The sequence below is a fragment of the Coffea eugenioides genome, chromosome 1, assembly GCF_003713205.1.
Source record: "Coffea eugenioides isolate CCC68of chromosome 1, Ceug_1.0, whole genome shotgun sequence".
In the NCBI taxonomy this organism is placed as follows: Eukaryota; Viridiplantae; Streptophyta; class Magnoliopsida; order Gentianales; family Rubiaceae; genus Coffea; species Coffea eugenioides.
The window spans coordinates 4,933,507-4,958,588 of record NC_040035.1 but is presented as its reverse complement, the minus strand read 5'-3'; the positions used below and the strand labels follow the sequence as shown (position 1 = coordinate 4,958,588).

General features: G+C 37.4%; 1 non-coding gene and 1 pseudogene across 1 annotated transcript; both read left to right on the top strand.

The window, feature by feature from the left end:
• The first annotated feature begins 5,976 nt into the window (after positions 1-5,976).
• On the top strand, positions 5,977-6,083 carry LOC113753199. The gene has a single exon (XR_003464995.1). It is a non-coding gene; the product is annotated as a small nucleolar RNA R71 (small nucleolar RNA).
• Positions 6,084-18,468: 12,385 nt separating this feature from the next.
• LOC113757996 lies at positions 18,469-21,015 on the top strand (annotated as a pseudogene).
• The last annotated feature ends 4,067 nt before the right edge of the window (positions 21,016-25,082 follow it).

Sequence of the window (25,082 nt, the reverse complement as noted above, 5' to 3'; positions counted from 1 at the left end):
ATTGAGAAGGAAATCTCAAAACTATCACCAAATTCATAATTTTTACACAAATAAGCATGAAAATAATTATTACAGCTGATTTGAGCACAATGTAGCACAATTATATCACGAATTTGCAACAATTAAGCAAAATGTATTGAAAAACTAAAAATATACAAAAATGAGAGATATAAAATGTCACAGAAATTCGAAATTTGTTACCTCAAATAGATGGAGTGATGATGGAGGATGATAATGATGCAAAAATGGAATAGAAACAAGCCCAAATTCGACCTCAAATTGCTAGATTTCAGTTTGGCCCTATTTCGCGTCTTGAAGATCAAAACCCCTCAATTTGATGTTTTTGATTCTAAATTGTTGAGGGTTAATGCTCTCAAGAGGTTAGGGAAGGTTTTATTGTGAAAAATTGGGAATTTTATGGATGAAATGGAAGATTGGAGGAAAGGGGATAGGGTTTCGAAGAGAGAGAAGAGAAATCTGGAAAAAATGAGGAACCGAGGCCTCGTTTCCTTTCTTATCGCGAAGAGATCCGAGGTCGGATCCTTTCTGGAAGGCCTCGGATCCTACATGGCTCGGATCAGCCTCAACAGAAACACAGACGAGCCCTCGGATCTATCTGGGTTGGAAAAGATCCGAGCTCGGATCTATGGATCCGCGGTCGGATCTGTTTGGGATTTTAGGATCCGAGCTCGGATCCGGACTTCTCTGCACTAATTGCAGAAACTGCAATTTTTCAAACTTTTTCTCCCTTTTCCGGCCAATTCCAAAACACACATTGGACAAACTTTTATCAATTCTAACCTCCCACGCACATGCAATATACCTTAAACACAATATCCATCCTCTCAAAACACAACAAACACATTTACATTGAAAATCGAGGGGTGAGGTTCTTTGATCATTTTTGCATTTTTACATCAAAATGGCATTTCTGAGCATTAAATACACATCAAATGAATCCATGAACCTTTATAACCATGATATCACCAAAACTCACTTGAAATGCACAATGTATGTATAGGCATAGAAATTTTAAACACTTAAAACACAATTTGGTAAGAAAACTCCCTGCCAACATGATCTTCAAGTACACCTCCAAGATGGATGATAAAACTCCCGTATCTCCTATAAACAAGTGAAATACATCTAATTAGTCAATTAACTTACACCAAAATGTAAGAAACACATAAAAACACACAAATACACTATTATTATTAGGTTGCCTCCCAACCAGCGCTTTTGTTTATAGTCGTTGGCTCGACTTTCCTATAACTTCTTTAATTCTCCATTGCATTTCCTAAGGAGTAATTTACTCCTTTAGGAACCTTTTCTCCGGCCAAATAGGGCTTCAATCTTTGCCCATTTACTTTAAATGGAGAACCATTTTCTCCTTTTATTTCCACTGCTCCATAAGGAAATACTTGAGTTACTTCAAATGGTCCCGACCACCTTGACTTCAATTTTCCTGGAAATAACCTCAGGCGTGAATTGAACAAGAGTACCTTTTGCCCTACCAGAAATTTTTTAGGAATAATATGCTTGTCATGCCAATATTTGATCTTTTCTTTATAAGTTTTGGCATTTTCATATGCATGTAGTCGGTGTTCCTCCAATTCACTTAGCTCAAGTAATCGCTTTTCTCCTGCAAAATTACAATCCATGTTAATAGATTTAATTGCCCAATAAGCTTTGTGCTCAATCTCCACAGGTAGGTGACAAGCTTTCCCATAGACTAAACGATACGGTGACATCCCTAGGGGTGTCTTAAATGCCGTTCGGTAAGCCCATAGTGTATCATCTAGCTTTGTAGCCCAATTCTTGCGTGATTTATTCACAGTTTTCTCCAAAATGAGCTTTATCTCTCTATTAGCTAGCTCTGCTTGTCCATTGGCTTGAGGATGATATGGAAGTGATGTCTTGTGCCTACAACCATATTTAAACAATAAGGAATCCAATTGTCTGTTACAAAAATGTTTCCCTTCATCACTTACTATGGCCTTGGGTATACCAAATCTACTGAAAATATTCTTTTTAAGGAATCTAAGTACAATTTTAGAGTCATTAGTAGGTGAAGCGATTGCTTCAACCCATTTAGAAACATAATCCACTGCTACTAAGATGTACTTATTATTAAAAGAACTAGGAAATGGTCCCATAAAATCAATACCCCATACATCAAATAACTCAACTTCCAAGAACGTAGTCAGGGGCATTTCATTCTTTCGAGATATATTTCCAGTTCTTTGGCATGCATCACAATTTTTAACATATTCCCTAGCATCTTGGTACATAGTTGGCCAATAAAATCCTGATTGCCATACCTTTGCCACAGTCTTTGAAGTACTGAAATGACCACCTGTTTCAAGGTTATGACAATGATATAAAACATTATGTACCTCATCTTCAGGAATACATCTACGTATCATACCATCGGCACAATGTCTGTATAGCAATGGTTCCTCCCAAAAGTAACTTTTTACGTCATGTAAGAATTTCTTCTTTTGATGATAATTAAATCCCTTTTGAATCTCTCCACTGACCAAGTAGTTAGCAAAATCTGCATACCATGGAGAATTTCTAAGTGCTAGGACAAACTCATCCGGAAAATTCTCTTGAATTGGAACCTGATCTTTGATTGGGATATATTCCAAACGTGATAAATGATCTGCAACTAGATTCTCCGATCCCTTTTTGTCTTTTATCTCCACATCAAATTCCTGCAATAAAAGAATCCACCGAATTAGTCTAGGTTTTGCATCCTTCTTATGCAGCAAATATTTAAGAGCTGAATGGTCCGTATATATAATGACTTTAGATCCTACTAAATAGGATCTAAATTTGTCCAAAGCAAATATCACTGCCAATAGCTCTTTTTCTGTCGTTGCATAATTGAGTTGAGCCTCATTTAGCAACTTGCTAGCATAGTAAATGACGTGCAATCGTCCTTCTTTCTTTTGTCCCAAAACTGCTCCAACTGCATAATCACTTGCATCACACATCAATTCAAATGGTATTGACCAATCGGGTGAAGTTATAATTGGGGTCGAAATCAATTCCTTCTTCAACCTTTCAAATGCAACCAAACAATTGTCATCAAATTGAAAAGGAGAATCTTTACATAATAAATCACATAATGGTTTTACTATTTTAGAAAAATCTTTAATAAAACGTCTATAAAAGCCAGCATGTCCTAAAAAACTCCTTATCCCCTTGACATTGCTTGGGGGTGGCAATTTTTCGATGACTTCTATTTTGGCTTGATCCACCTCAATTCCCTTGGAGGAAATCTTGTGTCCTAAGACAATTCCTTCTTTTACCATAAAATGACATTTCTCCCAATTCAGTACAAGATTTGTTTCCTCGCATCTCTGCAAAATTAATTCCAAATTATGAAGACACTGATCAAAAGATGAACCATACACAGAAAAATCATCCATAAATATCTCCATAATTTTCTCAATATAATCAGAAAAAATAGCCATCATGCATCGTTGAAAAGTTGCAGGAGCATTGCATAAACCAAATGGCATTCTTCTAAAGGCAAAAGTGCCATAAGGACATGTAAATGTGGTCTTTTCTTGATCCTCTGGAGCTATAGCTATTTGATTATATCCTGAAAAACCATCAAGAAAACAGTAAAATTCATATCCAGCTATTCGCTCCAATAATTGATCAAGAAATGGTAGGGGAAAATGATCTTTTCTTGTTACCGTATTTAACTTACGATAATCAATACACACTCTCCACCCTACCACAAGTCTAGATGGAATTAATTCATCATTTTTACCCACGATTGTAGTCATTCCACCCTTCTTTGGTACCACATGAATTGGACTAATCCAAACACTATCGGAGATAGGAAAAACTATACCTGCGTCAAGCCATTTAAGAATTTCATTTCTTACCACCTCTTTCATGTTTGGATTGAGTCTTCTTTGTGTTTCCACCACTGGTTTGCAATTGTCCTCCAATAAAATTCGATGCATGCATATAGAAGGACTTATACCTTTAATGTCTGAAATTGTCCATCCAATTGCCTTCTTACACCTTCTTAGAACTCTTAGCAACTTTGCACACTGTTCATCATCAAGGTCAGCACTAACAATTACAGGTAAAGTTTTATTTTCTCCAAGAAATTCATACCTTAGATGAGTCGGAAGTGGCTTGAGCTCTAACCTTGGAGGTTCAATTTCTGAAGGTTGTGAAAACCCTTTTCCTTGGCCAAGACTTTCATACAAATTACCCCTTTTATAAGGTGCTTGAAAATCCAAGTACTTGGCCAATTCTTCAATTTCTTCACAAACATCTTCTTGCTTACCTAAACTCATTAAACAATGCTCAAGAGGATCTAAGTCAAGGTTGACTTGACTCATCTCTTGGGTTAGTTTATCAATTGTGCCAATAGAATAAGCATGATCGGTAAAAGAAGGGTATTTTTCCATTTCATTCAAATTAAATTCTACTTCTTCTTCACCTACTTGAAACTTAAGCTTGCCATTTTTTACATCAATAATAGTACCTGCAGTAGCTAGAAATGGTCTACCTAGAATAATTGGCATAGATATATCTTCTTCCATATCTAATACCACAAAATCCACTGGAATGATAAATTTTTGAACTTTTATCAATACATTCTCCAACACTCCCACTGGATATCTAATAGACCGATCCGCTAGTTGCAAAGTAATATTTGTGCGTTTAAGCTCATGCAAACCCAATTGTCTAGCCACCGTTAAAGGTATTAATGATACACTAGCACCAAGATCACACAATGCTTTAGAAAAATCAACGTTACCTATGGTGCAAGGTATAGAAAAACTCCCTGGATCCTTCAACTTCGGTGGTAGCTTATTTTGAATAATTGCACTACATTCCTCCGTTAATGCTATTGTTTCGCAGTCTTCCAACTTTCTTTTTCTAGTCATGATTTCCTTGAGAAATTTCGCATAAGACGGAATCTGCAAAATAGCATCGGCAAAAGGAATGTTAATGTGCAATTGTTTGAAAAGTTTAACAAATTTTTCAAAATCTTTATCAAACTTATTTTGCTTTAATCTTTGTGGAAATGGAACCGCAGGGGGTATTGGAATGGTAGTGGAAGATGATGGTTGCTTTTCTCTTGGATTCTCCCGACTATTTTCCTCCACAATCGCCTCTTGGTTCCTCTGCTTTTCTTCTTGTTTTTCATTCTCATCCTTCTCAACTTCCTTCACTGGAGGATCTTCTAATTGTCTACCACTACGAAGAGTAATGGCTTTCACATGCTCCTTAGGATTGACCTCTGTTTTGCTAGGTAATTCTCCTTGATTTCGATTATTCAAAGAACTAGCAATTTGACCAATTTGGACCTCTACATTCCTGTACATTGTAGTGAGTTGGTCCATCCTTCCTTCTACTCGCTCAAATCTGTCCGAGGTAACTTTTGCAAGCTTTTCCACTGCCATCTCCCAACCAGATTTAGTTTCAGCTTGTTGTTGCCTTGATTGAAATCCCGGTGGATTGGTTGGCCTTGGTTGATTTCCTTGATCCTTCCATCCAAAGTTTGGATGATTTCTCCACCCCGGATTGTAAGTATTCGAGTAGGGGTTATTTTGAGCATTACGATTGTAATTATTGACGAATTGTACCTGTTCAGAATCAACACACTCATTAGTATCATGTTCACCTCCACATACAGAACAGCATGCTACATGTGCATTAGATGAGCTTGGACCTTGTCTACTTAGCAATTTCATCACATTATTCATTTGAGCACTCAGCATATTAAGAGTGTCCATTTCTATCATACCTGCGTGACGTCTTGCATTACCTCTCTCATTGGCCCATTGGTAGTTATTTGCTGCCATTTCTTCTATCAAATTATGAGCTTCTTGGGGTGTTTTACCCATTAAAGCTCCACCTGCAGCTGCATCGATCATAGTTTTAGTAGAAAAAACTAAACCATTATAGAAGGTTTGTATGATTAACCACTCCGGCAGTCCATGATGTGGACATTTCCGAAGCAGATCTCTAAACCTTTCCCATGCCTCATATAATGATTCACCTTCTAATTGGCTAAAACTAGTGATATCCATTCTAAGCTTAGCAGTCTTACCTGGTGGAAAATACTTATTTAAGAATGCTCTTGATAATTCATCCCATCCAGTGAAAGTATTGGGAGCATGAGAGTGTAGCCAAAGTTTGGCCTTATCTCTCAATGAAAATGGGAACAATCTTAGCCTTATAGCATCATCACTAACTCCATTCATTTTAATTGTATCAAAAATTTCCAAGAATGTAGCTAAGTGTGTATTAGGATCTTCTACTGCATTACCTCCAAATTGAGATTGTTGAACCATTTGGATAAGTGATGGTTTAATCTCAAAGTTGTTAGCATTTACCGCAGGCCTTGCTATGCTCGTTTGTGAACCTTGTGTTCCCGGTATAGTAAAATCTCGCAGAACTCGCCTATTTAGGTCATTTTCCGCCATTTCTTCTTCAAATGGTAATTCTATCAAGATATCTTCTATTGGCTGCCAAACCTCTTGTTCCTCTTGATGCAGTGTATTCCTCCTTTGTCTCCGCAATGTTCTTTCAATTTCAGGATCAAAATGTCCAACTTCTCTATTTGATCGGTGCATGCACTACAAATAAAAATAAGAGAAATTTTTGTAGTTTTAATTCAACAACTTGGCTAAAAACAATGAAAATGTCTAAATTAATAGAGATGACTAGGCCCTAATATTGCCGCTCCCCGGCAACGGCGCCAAAAACTTGACGGGTTCTTTTTGTATCAATGCAAGTTTAATTCCGATTTTACACCCGTTGGACTGCAAGTATACAGGTCGAAATTTTAGTACAAGATGTGTATCAGGTCGATCCCACGAGGAGCAATTTAAACAATTACTAAGCCCCTGTTCTCTCTATTATTTAGACTTACCATTAATTTTGAGCAGAGAAAATCTAATGCTGTAATCTACAAATCTGATATACAAATCTAGTTTAACAAATGCTGAATGCAAATAGAGAAATTTCACTTAATGAAGATTCTAGGGATGTAGATTCCACTTATGGCATAAACTACACAAATAAATGGATTTACTTCTTGCTATTATTCTTGCTTAACCAGAGATTTATTTCCAAGATTACCAAGTCTCATTTCCATGATGAAATGGCTTAGAGCAATATAGATTTCCCTATTTCCATGGTGAAATACTACTACAACTCTGTTTTAATTCATGAAATACTAAGTAATCCACTTAAGTGTATTTCTATTTTCATGAACATACAACTCAAGCTCTACTCATGTGTTTCCATTGTTATTACCAATTCTCATTGAACAATAACAACTGTAAACAAGTTATTGGTGATCAAACAATAACAAGAAATCACAGCTACACAAGTAGACAAGTTAACTCAAGATATAACAAGTGTAAATCACATTCAATTAGTATTATTTAGCCATAAGTTTCATCTACTCCCTAGATGAAGGAGTTTAGCTACTCATGAATGATTTAACAATCAAATTCACAAGTTTATTAATGCAAAACATCATAAAGTACAAGTATAAGAAAGATAAAAGAAAGCTTAGCCAATTGAAGGTGAAGCTCTCCAATTCCTGCTATGTTCTTGCACAATATGATTACAAGTGAAAACTCTCCAAAAAATGCTTCTCCAAGTACTCCTATCTAGAGAGAAAACTTGTTGCAAGAAGGAAAACTAGCTACGTATCGTTATCCTTGCTTCTCCCTTGTGTTTCTGCATAAAAGGTGGTAGAAATTCCATTCCTCTCACTTCATAATTTCCTCCACTTAGATTTTGTAAAAAGAAGTCAAAGATATGATGTTCCTTTTGTCCACACTCATTTGGTCTTCTCTTTTATTGCAGAAGCATGTGCCACCGATTTCTGTCCCTCAAAATAGCTGTAAAAGTTGTGAGAAAGGTAAAGAAAAACGGCTGTGCCACTTGCTGAGGAGAGAGACAGATCCGAGCCTCGGATCCGAGGAGTGATAATGGATCCGAGCTCGGATTATAGGATCCGAGGCCTTCCCATGATGGATCCGAGGTCGGATCGTCCTGACCTCGGATACACTCCGCCAGAAGTACAGACGAGGGGTCGGATCCCTCTTGTACACACGGATCCGACCTCGGATCCGTGTTGAGCATTTTTCCAGTTTTTCACTTCTTCCCTTTTTCTACATTTTTGCTCCCACTTTCTTGTGTACTTTGTCCTCTGGATGACCCTGACATTTCTTTCAACTTGTGCATGAATTTCATACATCAATTACCTTCACAATTTCACAAAATTACGCATTAATCACTCATTTATCAATTTCTTAACTCTTAAACAATATTTAAGCAATTATCACCAAAAGAGTTTAAATATGGCTTTAATCTTCTCAAAACATACCAAAAATTCATGCCAAATTCATACAAAATGTACGTTAAATATTCACTTATCAATGAACTTCAACTTTCACATTACAAACTATTACCAACAATCCCCCACTTAGTTTGTAATGAAATTAAATCAGCACTGACATTATCTTGCACAGAGAAAGGTGTTTGTGAACTTAAACCCTTTTCTCAGTGCAAATATTTCACTTGTTCTAACAAGTCAAGGTGGTTACATAGCTTAAACCATGACTAAAGTTAAAATAGAAATAGCACACGCAAGATTATATCCCTTTCGTAGAATAGTTCACGATATGATTTAGCACTTTTGCTAGCCCTGTGCTCCATCTTAGATTCATGATTTACAAAGAGAATCCCTACTTTTGGTAGGAGCGGCACGACTCCCATGATCATATAGGTGAAGTACTTTTCAAGCCTTTATTATGAAGGCACTATGAAAGTATATTTAACTTCATTAAGAGTATGATGCTCATCCTCTTAAGTACCAAATTGCACTAGTACCTTGGAATGCTATAATACAATTTCTAATGCTCACAATCACTTATTAATAATTTGTTATTACCTTTTAAACCTTTTATCTAGTGTTAGTGCTAGAAGAAAGGTTGAGTTACCATTACTAGTGGTTCTAGACAAAGGGTTTGAATCCCATTCCCAATGACGTTGCTTTCACTACATCTCTTGACAGAGCTTTAGCGAATGGATCTTCCAAGTTGCTGAATGAACTAACATATACCACTGTGACATTGTCATCATTCAATAGTTGTCTAACATATTCATGTCTTAGACTTGTATGTCTAGATTTGCCATTATATATTCTATTTAGCACTCTAGACATAATGGCTTCACTATCATAATACAAAGAAGTGGTTGGCATGGATTTTGGCCACTACTTGATATCTAATAGTAGGTTTCTTAGCCATTCGGCCTCACACATACCCACGAATTTAATGAATGCACGGACATTTTTGAATCAGTTTTGGGTAGATTTCTGAATGCAAAGGGCCTTGTAGTGGTTCCTGGACTTAGTAGTCCTTAAACTCGTTGCCTATGAAGCAAAGCAGAGTTAAAGTTTAGGACGAAAAAGGATGATGGGCTGCCATAGGCCCAAGGCTATTCGTACAGGAACAACGGACCAGAGTATGGGTTATATAGATTTAGATATTGGGTCTATAATGAAATCACTCGGCCCATAACTGCTTCTATAGTTTCCATTTTCACCAAATTTAAAATGATAAAAGGGGAAAAGAAAGAAATAGGTGAAATCAAAATTTAAGAAGACCTTTGGTGGACACCACCATTTTTTGGTCTTCTTCTTATTAGTGTTTTGAAGACTAAACTGGACCCGTTGGTTTGACTAGTTGAGACCATGTTTTCGGTTCAGTTTAATAGTTGATTTAAAAGTTTAATTGAATTGATCAAACCAGTAAAAATAAAAAAAAGTTGGGTGGTTCAACCAAATTTACTAACTTTTTTATTGTTTAGAATAAATATTTTAGCTTTACTCACATTATTTAACGTTAAAATAAATAAAAATTATTAAGCCTTTGAATCGAAATTGAACTGGTCGAACTAATCGAACCACGAATTAAAAGCTGTTTCGATTCATTTCCCGATCTGGGTTTAAAAACATTTTTGATAGCATTCGAACAATGACGGAAAATACTTTCAATTTTTAATGGAAAGTAAGGAATAATTCATCATACAAACTCTACCTTTGAAGGATTATGTATATCTTTTAAAATCATAGGAAAATTATGAAAAAACAATAAATCATAAAGAGGATAAGTAAAATATATCCTAAACGTTTGCTATCGACTACCTAACCTATAGCTATTTGTTTGTTTTGTGTAGAATGATCCCACATATGAACATTTGTGACAAGCATTAATAATGCTAACACTAATATCACTGTGGAATTACAAACTAATGTTTTTGTGCAGACCCAATGACAGGTGCCGAACCTGTGCAATAATAAATACCTACTCGAGAAAAATACAGATTTTTGTATATAGCGGTGAGTAGGGTCGAATCCACAGGGACTGGGGATAATTCGTTTCTTCTAGAGTCCAAAGTATGGGGGGTTTTTGGATTAAATACTAACTAAATAAATTAACTGCAGGAAATAATTGATTAAGAGAAATAATTAAGAGAAAACTCTAGCCAAGGGTACACTTCAGAAATGGTTCATGCACTGATCATTGATGCAGAAATAATTCCAACATTTAGTAATAGATTAGTTATAGTTGTCATGCACGCGATAAACAACCAACCCTTCCTTAATTTCTCGATAGCTAAGGTACGACCGTTAGCTATTTCTCTAACCCAAAAATAACCCTAGGTACGACCGTAGGATTTAATTTCTAGATTGCATTAATAATTAGAAAGGCCCAATCCTAACCAACAAACACGCTACGAGGGTTTGTTTAAGCTAGATCATATGCTCCCCTGACATAAACCCAATTACGCCAGTTGCTACTAAGATAGAGATAACGAACAATTACGGATTCAATTACCTCTATTTAGCAAAATAGCCTATATGAATAATTAATTATTGCGCACTAATCAATCATACATAAGGACTATAACAATTAAAAACAGGAAACACATAAATACCAATAAATGAGGAAGCGATTAAAATAATTTCGATCTCACAGTAATTGTTGAACCAAGTCTTCAGTTGTCCCCTTGACTAGAATTAAGAGGTTAGTCCTCCATTAATGGAGAACAACCATGCGAAAGAGCTAAGAGAAGAAAACTAAAAACTATGCTAAAAGCCTAAACTAAAACTATTGATTTATTGATAAGAGTTCTTTGTACGTTTGTCTCCCTTTTAAAGCCAACAATGACTAAAGCTTCTTATCCCTGTGGTCCCCTGCTGAAATTGAGAATCAAACCAAAAGTGGGGCTCTACTGAATTCCTTGCTTTTAGTTTCCTATTGCCCGTAGGACTCCAATCTCCTAATCAGCAAAGGAAATGCAATCTCTTTGTAGCACCATGTGGGCCCGGTTGTTTGAAATCCCAATTATCTCCAAAAAGTCCCTCATTTTTGTAGTTTTCTGTTTCACTTCCTGAAATTGAGTCCAATACCAAATATAAGTAAATATTAATAATTAAAACAATATTTGGCAAGGATAAAGGGGAAAATTAACAATAAAATAACTAACAATTAACACCCTATCAATTCCCCCCACACCTAAATCATGCTTGCCCTCAAGCATAAGAACAGCAATTGAACACCAAAATTTGACAATGGCTATTGCTCTAACTATCATATTGCCAAGATACCCAGAAAAACATATATCAAGCATCACAGTTAAGATCCAAGAAAAACCACTCCGGTTAGCTTCTCAACCACCAACTCCTCCAATTTAAAGCAAACTAATCTAAGAAAAAGGAATGGTTGCTCACATTTATCAGCAAATGGTCCAACTATTAACCAAAATCTCGACATTAAGATCACAAACCGGCAAGCTGACTTATTCACATACTAACACAATCTTTATTTTATTTTTTTTTTTTTTTTTGGTTTCTTTTTTCTTTTTTTTTTGAGTAACAAAAGACTTAGTCTATAGCCCTTAGAGCCTTTTGACGCGAACTCCAACATTTGATAGATGGAGGAGCCCGGTTACTCAGCTCTAATTGCTACGGGACCACGCACTCATAGTAACTACTACCTTTTGACGCGAGAATCGACACTTTAGGTGAAGATCCCCGGTTACTCAGTAGTAACAACTAGTGGAGTACAGTCACCTCTTATTTACGATAACATACCACAATAACTAAAAAAAAAAAAAAATCACAAAAATAACAGCAGCCAGCCTCAAATTTCCAAACATGGAGAACTAAAATTAATATTGGACCAATTCACATGAAAAATGCCAACAATCATTCCCTATGCCTAGAAAAGTTAACCAGAAATTGGAAAAGTTAAGCAATTATTGATATTCACCAAAGAGATGTTCCTGAACTCAACCACATCAACTTGATACCTTTTTATTAATAAAACTTGGCAATAGCAGAATTAGAGACAACAATCCGGTATCAAAACTTGGTATTCATTTAAGGACTGACCACTAGAAAGAAAAAGAAAAGAAAATAAATGAAAGATAGGCAAAAACTAACTAAAAATAAAGGAAAAGCCCCTAGAAACTAAAAACAAAAATACTAGCACCCCAACTGATCCCCCCATACCTAATTCACACATTGCCCTCAATGTGATAAATAAACAATAATAGTAAGCAAAAGAGCAACGGTACTTCCCTGAAATCACGGGGACCATGGCGGGGCCACAGCAGTGAGTGAGGCGGGGAATGGTTGAGTTGGGTTGGAGTAGGCTAAGGTCAAGAGGTTCTGGACCTAGAAGAGAACCTTGATCTCACTATTGCCGCTAACAAGTAACCCAATCAATAGAAACAAAATTGCCAACATATAGAGGAACAAGTAAATGCAGATCAGTAGAAATCCATATCCTCTAATGAAGTCAACAATCAACCCAATAAGCACAGGTATCTCCCAATTCAAAAGGGTAGTGCATAATAAATGGCTCACCAAATTAGCAATTTAAAGCCCTGAGCAATTTAAACCCAACAAGTCAATCAGTACCGGAAAACCACTCCAAACAATGTAACAGTTAAACTCCACAGGCAAAGGACGTCCAACCAATTTCACTCAAGCAAACTAGGAGCAATGCGACTGATTAAACAAAGCAACGAATTTCAGCAAATGGACTCATAGCCACCCAAAATCCCAACAAATGCCCCCAAGAATTCAGCAAGTCCAGTAAGAGCAGGTCAGAATATAGGCCATAACAACTTAGTCACAAGCTCTGAGCTTTCAATCAAGCAGCCAACCAAAGAGAATGAATGAATGTTAGGCAAACTACCACAACCAGTACCACTGGTGTACGCACAGAGAAGAATTAAATCAAACGGCAAACTCAATTCACTGAGAAATCCCAAACAATCAACTTAGCAACCAACTTAATTTATGGGAACAATCAGCGTAATAAAAGCCAGTGTGTCACAGGTAAGCCGACAAATGACTAACTGGAGCCGACCAGAGCTCAACACAGACCCACAGAAGGCAATTACAGAATTAATTAGGCAAAAATGCAGCAGAGGAACCACAAGTGAGTTCAGCAAACAAATTGCCAAAGTAACGCCCAAAAAAAACAAAGAGGAGAGGAGAGGAATAAAAACCGATGATCCATGAAGTAAGAGGATTGTGTGGATGGGCGGCACCGTACGGCAGCTATGGAGGCGCGCTCGGCTGCGCGTGGCTGTCCAGGGGTGCGATGGGTGGCTGTCGCACGCGAGAGAGATTGAGGGAGAGACTGTCGCGTGTGGCTGGAGCAGGTGGCAGGGTGCGTGGGCAGGCGGCGGTCAAAGGCGCTGGTGAATGGGGGTGGCGGGGATGGAGCTTGGAACGGAGGAGCTCAGCGAGCTGTGGGTGGACGGCCGTGGGCAGGGGAGCAGCGGCGGCCTTTAGAGCTGCTGAAGGTGGAGACGAGCTGGCGGTGCAGAGCTGGTGGAGAACATCAGCGGAGAGAGAGGTGAGAGAGCGCAGGGGGCTGGTGAAGGTCCCCTGCTTGTGCGCACGATGCAGCGCAGCGTACGCGCAGAGCAGCGGCGGAGCGCCTGGGCTGGAGCTGCGGTAGGCGCGGCTGCCAAAAATTCAACAGCGCTTGTGCAGAGCAACAGCGGGGAGCAGCGGCGGTGGCAGCTGGGTTGCGCGCAAGGGGCTGCTGGACAGAGCAACGGGCAGCGGATGGCGTGCGTCCGTGGCTTTGGGGCAGCGGACCGAGAGAACGAAAAGAAGGAAAAAGGGAAGAGCAGGGACAGCGGGGAAGAAGGAAGAAGGAAAGAAAGAAAGAAAGAAAGAAGGAAAAGAAAGAAAAAGAAAAAATAGTTTTTTTTTTTTTTCACACTCAAATTTCAAAACTCGAATTGTGAGAACCAAAACTGAAGGTGTAAAACGGAAAATGTTTTTATTTTGAATTTTTGATTTTGAATTTTTTTTTTCAAGGAACCTCTGGCTTAGGCGTGGGCACGTCTAACTGCTATAGAGTCCGCAGATTCTGAACGAAAATTTCTTTCCCTCAGGCGTGACCACCTGGCGTGGGCACGTCTAACTGCTAATTCCCTGTCACCAAACATCAAACTAATAATTGACACTAACACTTAACTAGAATTTAAAAAATGCATGAAAACTGAAACAAATATCTTGGGTTGCCTCCCAAGTAGCGTCTTTATTTAATGTCTTTGGCTAGACATGCTATGCTTGTTCACGGGGGATAAAATCTTGTGGCTCGTTTCAATGCTTCATCTTCAATATGATCCTGGTAACCCTCATAGATGGAGTAATCTTTGAGCACACGAGTTACGGGCTTCCATGGACTAGTAAATGGCGCTAAACAAGTCAACAATGATCTGCATTCTCCACTCACTCCTCCATCACACGCATTCATTGGTTCAAGATATTTTGCCATTTCCACTCTTAACTTATTCCTGTCATGAAATTTTAAATTTTCTGGTATAATAAAATCAATTTCAGTAACAGGAGTTGAAGAATAGGAGTCAGGAAAATATTGATTAAGGAGTGGAGAAGATGTCACCGCATTTGGAGATTGTTCACTGGATTCGTTCACTTGAATGGGTTGCGGTTGGGGTTCCATTTCTTCCTTTTCGGCTTCTTTTTCAACTGCATCTGTAGATTTCTCATTTCGACACTCTTGCATCTCCTCATCACCAGTCAAGCAAATTGCACTCTCATTTTCTTCTAGATCAACAACGGTTTTCGAGGGCAATTCTTCCATTTGAGAAGTCACTCGATTTATTCCGGATGTCAATAGACATAGTTGATCTGCCAGGTCGCGAAGGCTCGCTTGTGTCTCCTGATGAAATCGATTTAGGCTCGCTTGTGTCTCCTGATGAAATCGATTTGTATTAGCAATTAGTAATTCCATCATTTCTTCAAGAGACATACCTGACACGGAGGATGATTATTGAGACTCTTGTTGTTGAAAATCCATTGGCCCGGTCGCATAATCAAAATTGGAATTATCCCACCATCCTTGATCATACCCGTTTGAATAAGGGTCATACTGCGTTTGATAGTGGGGTGGAAAATCTCCAAAAGTATCAATTGGAGCGCTTAGATTATCTTGAAATGCGGGGCATGTGTCAGTTGAATAACCTGAATCAAAATAAGTTCCACAATTTGCAACAGCCCATTGATCATTAGGGAAAACATGAGTCTCATAACCCCATTCAGGAACAAAGTCCAGTCTATCATCAAAATATGGAATGTTAGCAGCCATAAAAAATAATAAAAAAAAAGAAAAAATAAGAGAAAAATAAATCAAAAAAAATGAAAACAAGATAAACTCAAAAAGAAACAAATTAATCAGGCACCAGTCCCCGGCAACGGCGCCAAAAATTGACAGGTGCCGAACCTGTGCAATAATAAATACCTATTCGAGAAAAATACAGATTTTTGTATATAGCGGTGAGTAGGGTCGAATCCACAGGGACTGGGGATAATTCGTTTCTTCTAGAGTCCAAAGTATGGGGGGTTTTTGGATTAAATACTAACTAAATAAATTAACTGCAGGAAATAATTGATTAAGAGAAATAATTAAGAGAAAACTCTAGCCAAGGGTACACTTCAGAAATGGTTCATGCACTGATCATTGATGCAGAAATAATTCCAACATTTAGTAATAGATTAGTTATAGTTGTCATGCACGCGATAAACAACCAACCCTTCCTTAATTTCTCGATAGCTAAGGTACGACCGTTAGCTATTTCTCTAACCCAAAAATAACCCTAGGTACGACCGTAGGATTTAATTTCTAGATTGCATTAATAATTAGAAAGGCCCAATCCTAACCAACAAACACGCTACGAGGGTTTGTTTAAACTAGATCATATGCTCCCCTGACATAAACCCAATTACGCCAGTTGCTACTAAGATAGAGATAACGAACAATTACGGATTCAATTACCTCTATTTAGCAAAATAGCCTATATGAATAATTAATTATTGCGCACTAATCAATCATACATAAGGACTATAACAATTAAAAACAGGAAACACATAAATACCAATAAATGAGGAAGCGATTAAAATAATTTCGATCTCACAGTAATTGTTGAACCAAGTCTTCAGTTGTCCCCTTGACTAGAATTAAGAAGTTAGTCCTCTATTAATGGAGAACAACCATGCGAAAGAGCTAAGAGAAGAAAACTAAAAACTATGCTAAAAGCCTAAACTAAAACTATTGATTGATTGATAAGAGTTCTTTGTACGTTTGTCTCCCTTTTAAAGCCAACAATGACTAAAACTTCTTATCCCTGTGGTCCCCTGCTGAAATTGAGAATCAAACCAAAAGTGGGGCTCTACTGAATTCCTTGCTTTTAGTTTCCTATTGCCCGTAGGACTCCAATCTCCTAATCAGCAAAGGAAATGCAATCTCTTTGTAGCACCATGTGGGCCCGGTTGTTTGAAATCCCAATTATCTCCAAAAAGTCCCTCATTTTTGTAGTTTTCTGTTTCACTTCCTGAAATTGAGTCCAATACCAAATATAAGTAAATATTAATAATTAAAACAATATTTGGCAAGGATAAAGGGGAAAATTAACAATAAAATAATCAACAATTAACACCCTATCACCCAAATCCAATCCTTCATGCTTTTGATAATTCTTTTGCTTACAATAGTGTTTCATAGTGTTACCAATTGATTGCTCATCTTTACGCGACTGGCAATAAATACGCAGCTGTAATTCATAATTCCAGCAGAAATGGTTCATTTCATAGCACTTTGTCATTACCATTTTTTTTATCCTCACGCCTGTCCTGCTAGCCTTCTCAGCTCTAACTGTCAAGACCAAGATTTGAATCATGAACCTAGTAGTGGTTTATAAATTGGTGAAGAATAATTTAAATACATGTACCTATGCATATTTTTTTTAGTTGAAAATTTTTTTCATGCCTCATACAGGTTCGTAGCTAGTTATTTGTGAATTTAGACCAGTCGCCACTTTGCTTCAACTTGTACATGTGAAGGACGAAAATAGACGATTTTCATTTACCAAAGAAGTAAAAAAAAAAAGCAACTATTGCCACTTTCCTCTTTTGATTCCACATCTTTTTCTAGATTGTTGACAGGGTGTCGAAGCCTGTACAATAATAAAATTAAACCTAATTGCCGGTTAAAATGACCAAAACCCAATTCCAAGTACTGGAGCAGGGACTCTAGGTGTGCAATGGGTTACTTGATTCACCATGTTCCCGAATAGTTTGCTTGATCCGATATACCCGAATGGAATGGTTATTTCTTTTCACAAATAATTGTGAATTTATAGACAGGAGAACTTAACACGGACGTCATTTATAGCACATACTTGCTTGAGATGACAAAGCATGCTCGATCGGTTTTAGACTTTGCATGAGACGGCAGCATTTTTTAATAGATTTTGGACTTTTCCCGAGATGGCATACTTGCGGAATTGTATCCGTTTTGCCGCAGTGCCGGCAGGTTACACCTTTGACCTTTAGACGCCTGTTAAGAGGGGCTTCGATAGTTACTTTTGTTATTCCTTTTTCTGGACAAATGAAGTTAAATTGGGAAACAAGATTCTGTACATTTAAATATGGTAAATCAGGTAGCAAATTTGGTATAATATTGAGTGTCTAGTGGGCACCCATTAAAGAAATTTCCAACTCAATTAGGTTTAACGTAGCTTAAAGGAAATAATCAGGTGTATATATTACTTTAGGTTTTGCTAACAAGTGCTCGTTATAGAGATTTCAAGTGTAAATTTTTTGCACAAATGACATTAATTTGGCACAGTGTCTAAATGTAATGGGAATTAGGTGCATGCACTTGTTAGAAAAAACTTTACTCAATACATGCTCAGAGTTATGAAAGGAAAATCTGAGTAAATAGATTCACTGGTGTCAAAGGTCTCCATCATATGGATCTTTGCTTATTTAAGGAGTCCACCAGGGACCTCTTTCAATAAAACTAACCAGTTCTTCAGCAATTAGCAAACAGCCTTCATAAGAATATGGCACCAAGTTTCGATGATGGCAACACTTAGTTTGATTTTGTTGTGAAAGAAGGAAATGGTGTCAAAGGTCTGGTGGATTCAGGAATTGCAAAAGTACCAGAAAAATACATCCAACCACCATATGAGCGAATAGGGAAACTCGTTGAAAACTCGAAAGATCACTTCTCATCAATCCCAATTGATTTATCAAAGCTTGATGGTCCCGAGCATGATCAAGTGGTGGAGGCCATTATTAGAGCTGCTGAAACACTAGGATTCTTTCAGGTAATTAACCATGGCATGTCTTTGGACTTGTTGGAGTCCCTCAAAGACGCTGCACACCGATTTTTCAGGCAACCAGCAGATGCAAAAGCTGTTTATCTGAAGGGCATTAGTCCTAGTCCGTTTGTGAAGTACGGTACAAGCTTTGCACCCGAGCAAGAAAAGGCTCTGGAGTGGAAAGATTATCTTAGCATGGTTTATACCAATGACAGTGATGCACGAAAACATTGGCCTAAAGAGTGCAAGTAAGTTTTCTTGATTACCTCAATAGAGTAGCTAATATGTCACAAAGTGGCTAGATCTTAGTTAGAAAAGATTATTTGATTCAGGAAGAAAATCGGACTTGAGATATTCTTACTGGTGAAGTCCTCAATCATGGATCCACCTTGGATTGATTTTATACTTCTTGTACATATCAATCATCCAACGCTGCATATTACATGTTACTCGATTTACTAGAAGCGATTTAATTTTAATTTCTAAAAATAATTTCAAAAAAATAAATATTCCTATAACCAAATATGTCCATGTTTGGATTATTTCCTCAGGGAAGTGGCACTTGACTACTTGAAATCATCCACTAACATGGTAAAAAGGCTGTTGGGAATATTGATTGGAAATCTTGGAGTGACCGTTGATGACTCAAAACTTGAATCACTCATTGGCACGAAGTTGGTGAACATGAACTTCTATCCAACATGCCCAAATCCAGAACTAACAGTTGGTGTAGGGCGCCACTCTGATATGGGCACTTTAACTGTGCTTTTGCAAGATGGTATTGGAGGTTTATATGTAAAGCTGGAAGAAGATGCACTTGTTGGCAGAAAAGAAGAATGGCTAGAGATTCCACCAATTCCTGGTGCTGTAGTTATTAATGTTGGCGATTCATTACAGGTTAGTTCATTTTCCATCACCATCTTCATAAGTGCAGTTGAACAAGTCAACCTTTATAATTCGTTATGGGTTCACAAGCATTATAGATCTGTCCCCCATGATATTCTATTTTGCGAACTATTGTTTTCAGTCACACGCCAAGGAAAGATTTTCTGTTTTAGATTACTTGTGAGATCCAAAATTATAATTTATATTGACAATTGATCCATAGCCGTCAGTCTGCAGGCAATGAAGGCATGTTGGATACAAGTTTGAATCGTGCCAAAACCTCTTCTCCAATAAAAGGGGGAAAAACGAAATGGGTATTTTTTACTTCAAAAGAAATTGTGACGGACATTTTCAAGATCTAGTTTAGTTGGTAGTCTTTTTCACTTTTCCCTTATAATGATAATAATATTATTATTGTTGCAAACCTATGAATGTTTCCGCACAGGGGTTGGCGCAACAGTATGTTGAATGTTGACCATTGTCAATCCTAGTGTTGTAACAAATAAAGATCTCGTTTGGTAAATGAATTTTTTGGATGTTTGTCTAAAATTTTACTATAACTTACTGTAAAAGTTGTAGGAAAAATTTTTGAAGTGTGTAAATTTTTGAATATTTTGAAGTGTATAGTTTAAAAATTTTGAGAAGTTTTTTAAGATTACTGTAGCTAAAAATGTTAAAAAACTTGTAGCACATAAACTTGGCCAAAAGCTTGTTTGTCAAACAGGCCCAAAGTTCGGTTGCTCGTTGCATTAAAAAAAAGTTTTGTTGGTCAATTAACTAATTTTGGCACTTTGTCTAGAGTTTGCACACTTAATTTGAAGTTAATTAGATAAATCAGAATGAATTGTAGTTATGATCTAGAATTTCAATAAAATGATATGTTAAGTTAGGATTCAAAATCAGAAGCACTGAAATGCTAAGATATAGCTATGCATGTCATAAAATCTCAATTGGTAGTAATTTGCTTACCTAAATATTCGATCCGGTGTACAAAGTTTTCCAACTAAATGACTTTTACAGGAGTTGAATATCTGATTGAGATTTTTTTTTGTTTTATTAACCGGCTTTAGAACAACAATTCAAACAAAAAAAAAATTATTTTTGGCTATCATGATTAGGAACTAAAACATTTTTTTTTCTGCCTCCTAGATCCTAAGCAATGGGAGGTACACCAGTGCTGAACATAGAGTTCGTACCACAAGCAAACAATCAAGAGTTTCCATTCCTGTTTTCACTGCTCCGAGACCAACTGAGAAGATAGGTCCGCTGCCTGTTCTTGCAGAGCTTGATGGTGGAGCTCTTTACCGTGATGTTATATTTCATGAGTACATGAGCAATTTTTTTGGACATTCTCATGAAGGAAAGAAATCCCTTGACTTTGCCAAAATAAATGCAAACTGAAATGAAGCATGGAGCTTCTTCACAGGATTCTCAATTCAGAATTCAGCGAGAAATAAAGAAAAAAATAGTTCATCCTGAAAGACTTTGGAATAGCTTATTTGATGTTGTATTTACAATTCTTCATGCTGTCCGAAATATTGTGGAGCATGCTATGAAACCAATATTCATGTCAATCTCGAATAGGTTTGCTTGATGCAAGCAATTCTTCCAATAATTTTCAACATAACGTATAAGTAAGGTCTTTTGTACTTTTTTGTTTTGTGAAGTATATTTTAAGTTTTAACAAGGAAAAGTAGAAACCCACCTAACTTGGAGGAGAGAGTGATTAAATACGGGTGGACATGGTCCCTGGCTAGATAAACTTCATTTGACCGACAAGGAAATGAATAACATCAAAGACATTATCAAATGCCAAAATTCAATAGCTTAAATTTGATGGAGTTATTGCTTCATCTTTAATTTCCCTTCTTGAACTGGATTTTAATATTCTACGACTTTGAAAGAGAGAGATGATAAACTTAGGACTTGCAAATCAGATTTTCCATCAAGTAAATAACCACAAAATGAAGGGTTACAATGGTCCATAAGTCCATCTTCATGATCTAGTTAATTAATTGTATGTAAAGACTAAGGAGGAATTTTCCATGTATACCATCACTAGAAGATAAAGTATTAGGGGTCTCACAAGTTGGGGTCTCACAAGTTGAATTTTGTCCAATTCAAGCCATTTCATGTAATTGTTTCTACATTTAATATAAATTTGTTCAGTTTTAGTGTAATTGTCAATTTAGTTTTGTAAGTTGACAAATTTATATTTACACCCAAACTGTACGAGTTTACACCAAAATTCTTAAGAATTACATGAATCAATTTAAATAGGATAAAACTCAATTTATAAGGCACCTGATTTGAATCTATCATTCTAGGATTAAGGATAAGCTAAATATTTTTCACATTTGTCATGAATTTAAAGACGTTTAAATAAAAAGAATTTCTACACTGAGTGTGTTAAAAACTTAAACCCATTAGAAACTTGAACCAACATGGAGACGTTCTGCTGTTTGCGAGGACACTTGATTGTTGTTCGATTTCCATTTTCCTGGAGCTCGTCGGGTCTTGGAAGAGGAGGCCGAAGTATGCCTGGTGGAGCTACGTAGCCTTTTTCATGTTTTCTGCTTTGGGCATGCTATTTGAAGTGGGACTTTTCTCGTAATAATTGCAGAGGAAAGTATCCAAATCAATTTTCGAAATTCAGCCCGGATCGTCCGTCCGGTCAAATTGATTAAACCAATGATCGGGTAATTTCTCTGGGCTAGGCTGAGGTTGCAACCGAATAGAGTTAAAAAAACGACATTGTCTTATAGGAACTAGTTGAATCATTTGGTTGAACCAGTGAATCAATGAACCAGACAGTTTCCACTCAACTATTACTAAACAAAGCTGGCCCTACTCATCTGATACACACGGTGCAAGTGCTGACTACTCTTCCAATATTTTTCAATTAATCCTTATATTTCATTTTAGATTGCAAAGTAATCCCTAATTCATGCAAAATCTATTTTTGTATCATTTCACTTTTTACAAATTATAATTTAGCTCTAAATTGTTTAAAACTTCAAAATTTATTACTAAATTTTATATTTCTAACTAAAAACCATTATGCAATTCTACTATTTCAAAAATTCATAGGCTTTTTTTAATATTATTTTAATTTCATGTTTTATCAAAGTTACTTCTTTAAAGTTTTTAATGATCTACATAATAATGAAAATAATTTATTAATTAATTATGACATATTTATGATGTTAAGGGTCAATAACGGATTGATTATAGTTGGCCTAACGGTTGAACCAGTGACCATTAACCTAATAAGATTTCCAATTCGCTGACTATCATCAAATAAGTATGCTATTATGTGAGAAATATTGAACCTTTTGATTGGATTGAAACATTTGGCCTGGGTTAGATTATACTTCAATTTCTCAGAAGATGCATATGTAAATAAATGCCCTCCACTTGCTTGTGAAAATGCCAGAAAGCAAAATTGATAACGAGTGAGCTTATCAACTATTTTAGTTTTTTCCGCCATCACATCCGCAAAGACTAACAACTGAGTGGGTTGTAAGGAAAATATAGCTATCTTCCATCCAAATTTTTTTGGTTTTAAATGGCACTTATATATGTATATTTTTACTGCGTGCTTGGATGCGAGAGAATGGGGAAATTCTGGCCAGTCCATCGTCGGAAGAAGAAATATGGCACCAATCAGACAGATCACAGATGCAGCGAAAACTGATTTTGTGAAAAATTGCTATTGAAGGTTGGCATTCTCAAAAAAACAAATGAACAAACCTGCAGATAAAGGTCGGCATTCCACAGCTTCTGCTTGAGGCTTGAGAAATCGAAATCGAAAGTCTCTGTTGAATCGTCTGCTTGAGGCTTGCAGGCTTGAGTTCAACTTGACAAAATTGAAGAGATGGAGAAAGGAGTTGTCGAGAAGGAGAAGGAGAAAGTGAAGTGAAGAGTGTCTGTCGGCTAAACTCTGAAGTCTGAATGGATGAGTAGGATGACCATTGACCGATGGATTCATTTAGGTTAGGGTTAATAACTCAAAATATTATACAATTGCCCCTATATTTTTAATATTTTTATATTATACCTCCGGGTCGGGTATCCGCGGGTTTTTATTTTTATGATATGTATCCGTATCCGAATGTTTAGGGTACCCGACCCTATCTGATCCATTGATAGAAATCGGATCGGATATCCTATTTTTGGGGTCGGATCGGTTCGGGTCGGTCGGGTTTCGGATTTTTTTCCCACCCGTAATTAATCCTCCTCCAGTGACAACTCCAGCAGTCGGACATCCTCCTCAACGTCCTTGACCCTGTCTGTAACATTCCCAAAGATTTCCTTGTTCCAGGTGTACAATGCAGACTTGACATTCTTCATCTTCAATAGCAGTCGCCGGATAGGCCGGCCCTCTACTGGCTGTGACCAAGCTTGCTCAACAATCTCTAAGAACTGGTGATGTGAGCACCAAAAATTTAGAAAACGAAAGCTTCGAATAGGCCGAAAACCCACATTCTTTGCCCATATTAAAAGCGGGGCATGATCCGACATTGACCTTGTCAGATGTAGAACCGAGGTAGCGACATGCAAGCGCTCCCACCCTGAGTTTACCATAAGCCGATCCAGCCTTTTCCATGCTCGGGCCCTTCCACTGTTATTGTTACACCAAGTATATTTGGAACTCGAGAACCCCACATCACACAGGTCAGCATTTTCAATAAACCTTTGGAAATCCTCCGCCTCCGAGGGAACAAACGGTCTTCCATCCTTTTTCTCATCAGTTGTGACAATTACGTTGAAATCTCCAACCAGCATCATAGGAAGACCGATAGAGCACAGCAAAACCAAATCCCCTCACAGGTGAGTCCTGGCATCCTTATCACAGGACGCGTGAATGAAAATAACTAAAAAATCTTGCCCAACAAAAGAGGTAGAAAACCGCAACGCAATAAATTGTGTTGCTTAAGCAACAACCACAGCCGATAACGTGTGATCAAACATCACCCAAATCCGTCCTTTGGCATTAGCTAAAGCATTCGGGAACTTCAACTTAGTGCGCACATAGTCCAAATGAGACGTGTCAATTAGTGGTTCGCACAATGCCACCAATGATAAGGAATGCTGATGAACTAGTTTACGTAATCGTGCTAAGGAAGGCTTATTGCCCACCCCCCTAATATTCCAAAAAAGGAATCTAATCATTTAAACGTTAGGTTTTAAAGCTTGAGAAGGAGAGGAACCTCTCTTCCTGTGACGCCGATTTACTAGTTGCCATTCTTCCTGAGGTTTGAGCCCATCCAACCTCTGCTGAAGTTCTTCTATCAACTGCCCTACCGTCAAAACCCTTCTAGAGGACAAGTTCATCTCCTCTACCAATGCATTCTGGCACCGTGTAACTTCCTGCAAAACCATGTCTCCCTCCCTATCCCCAGCACCAAACCCCGCATCATCTTCCTTCGCCACCGCATCAGCTAACTTCTCTATTATCTTCTCAG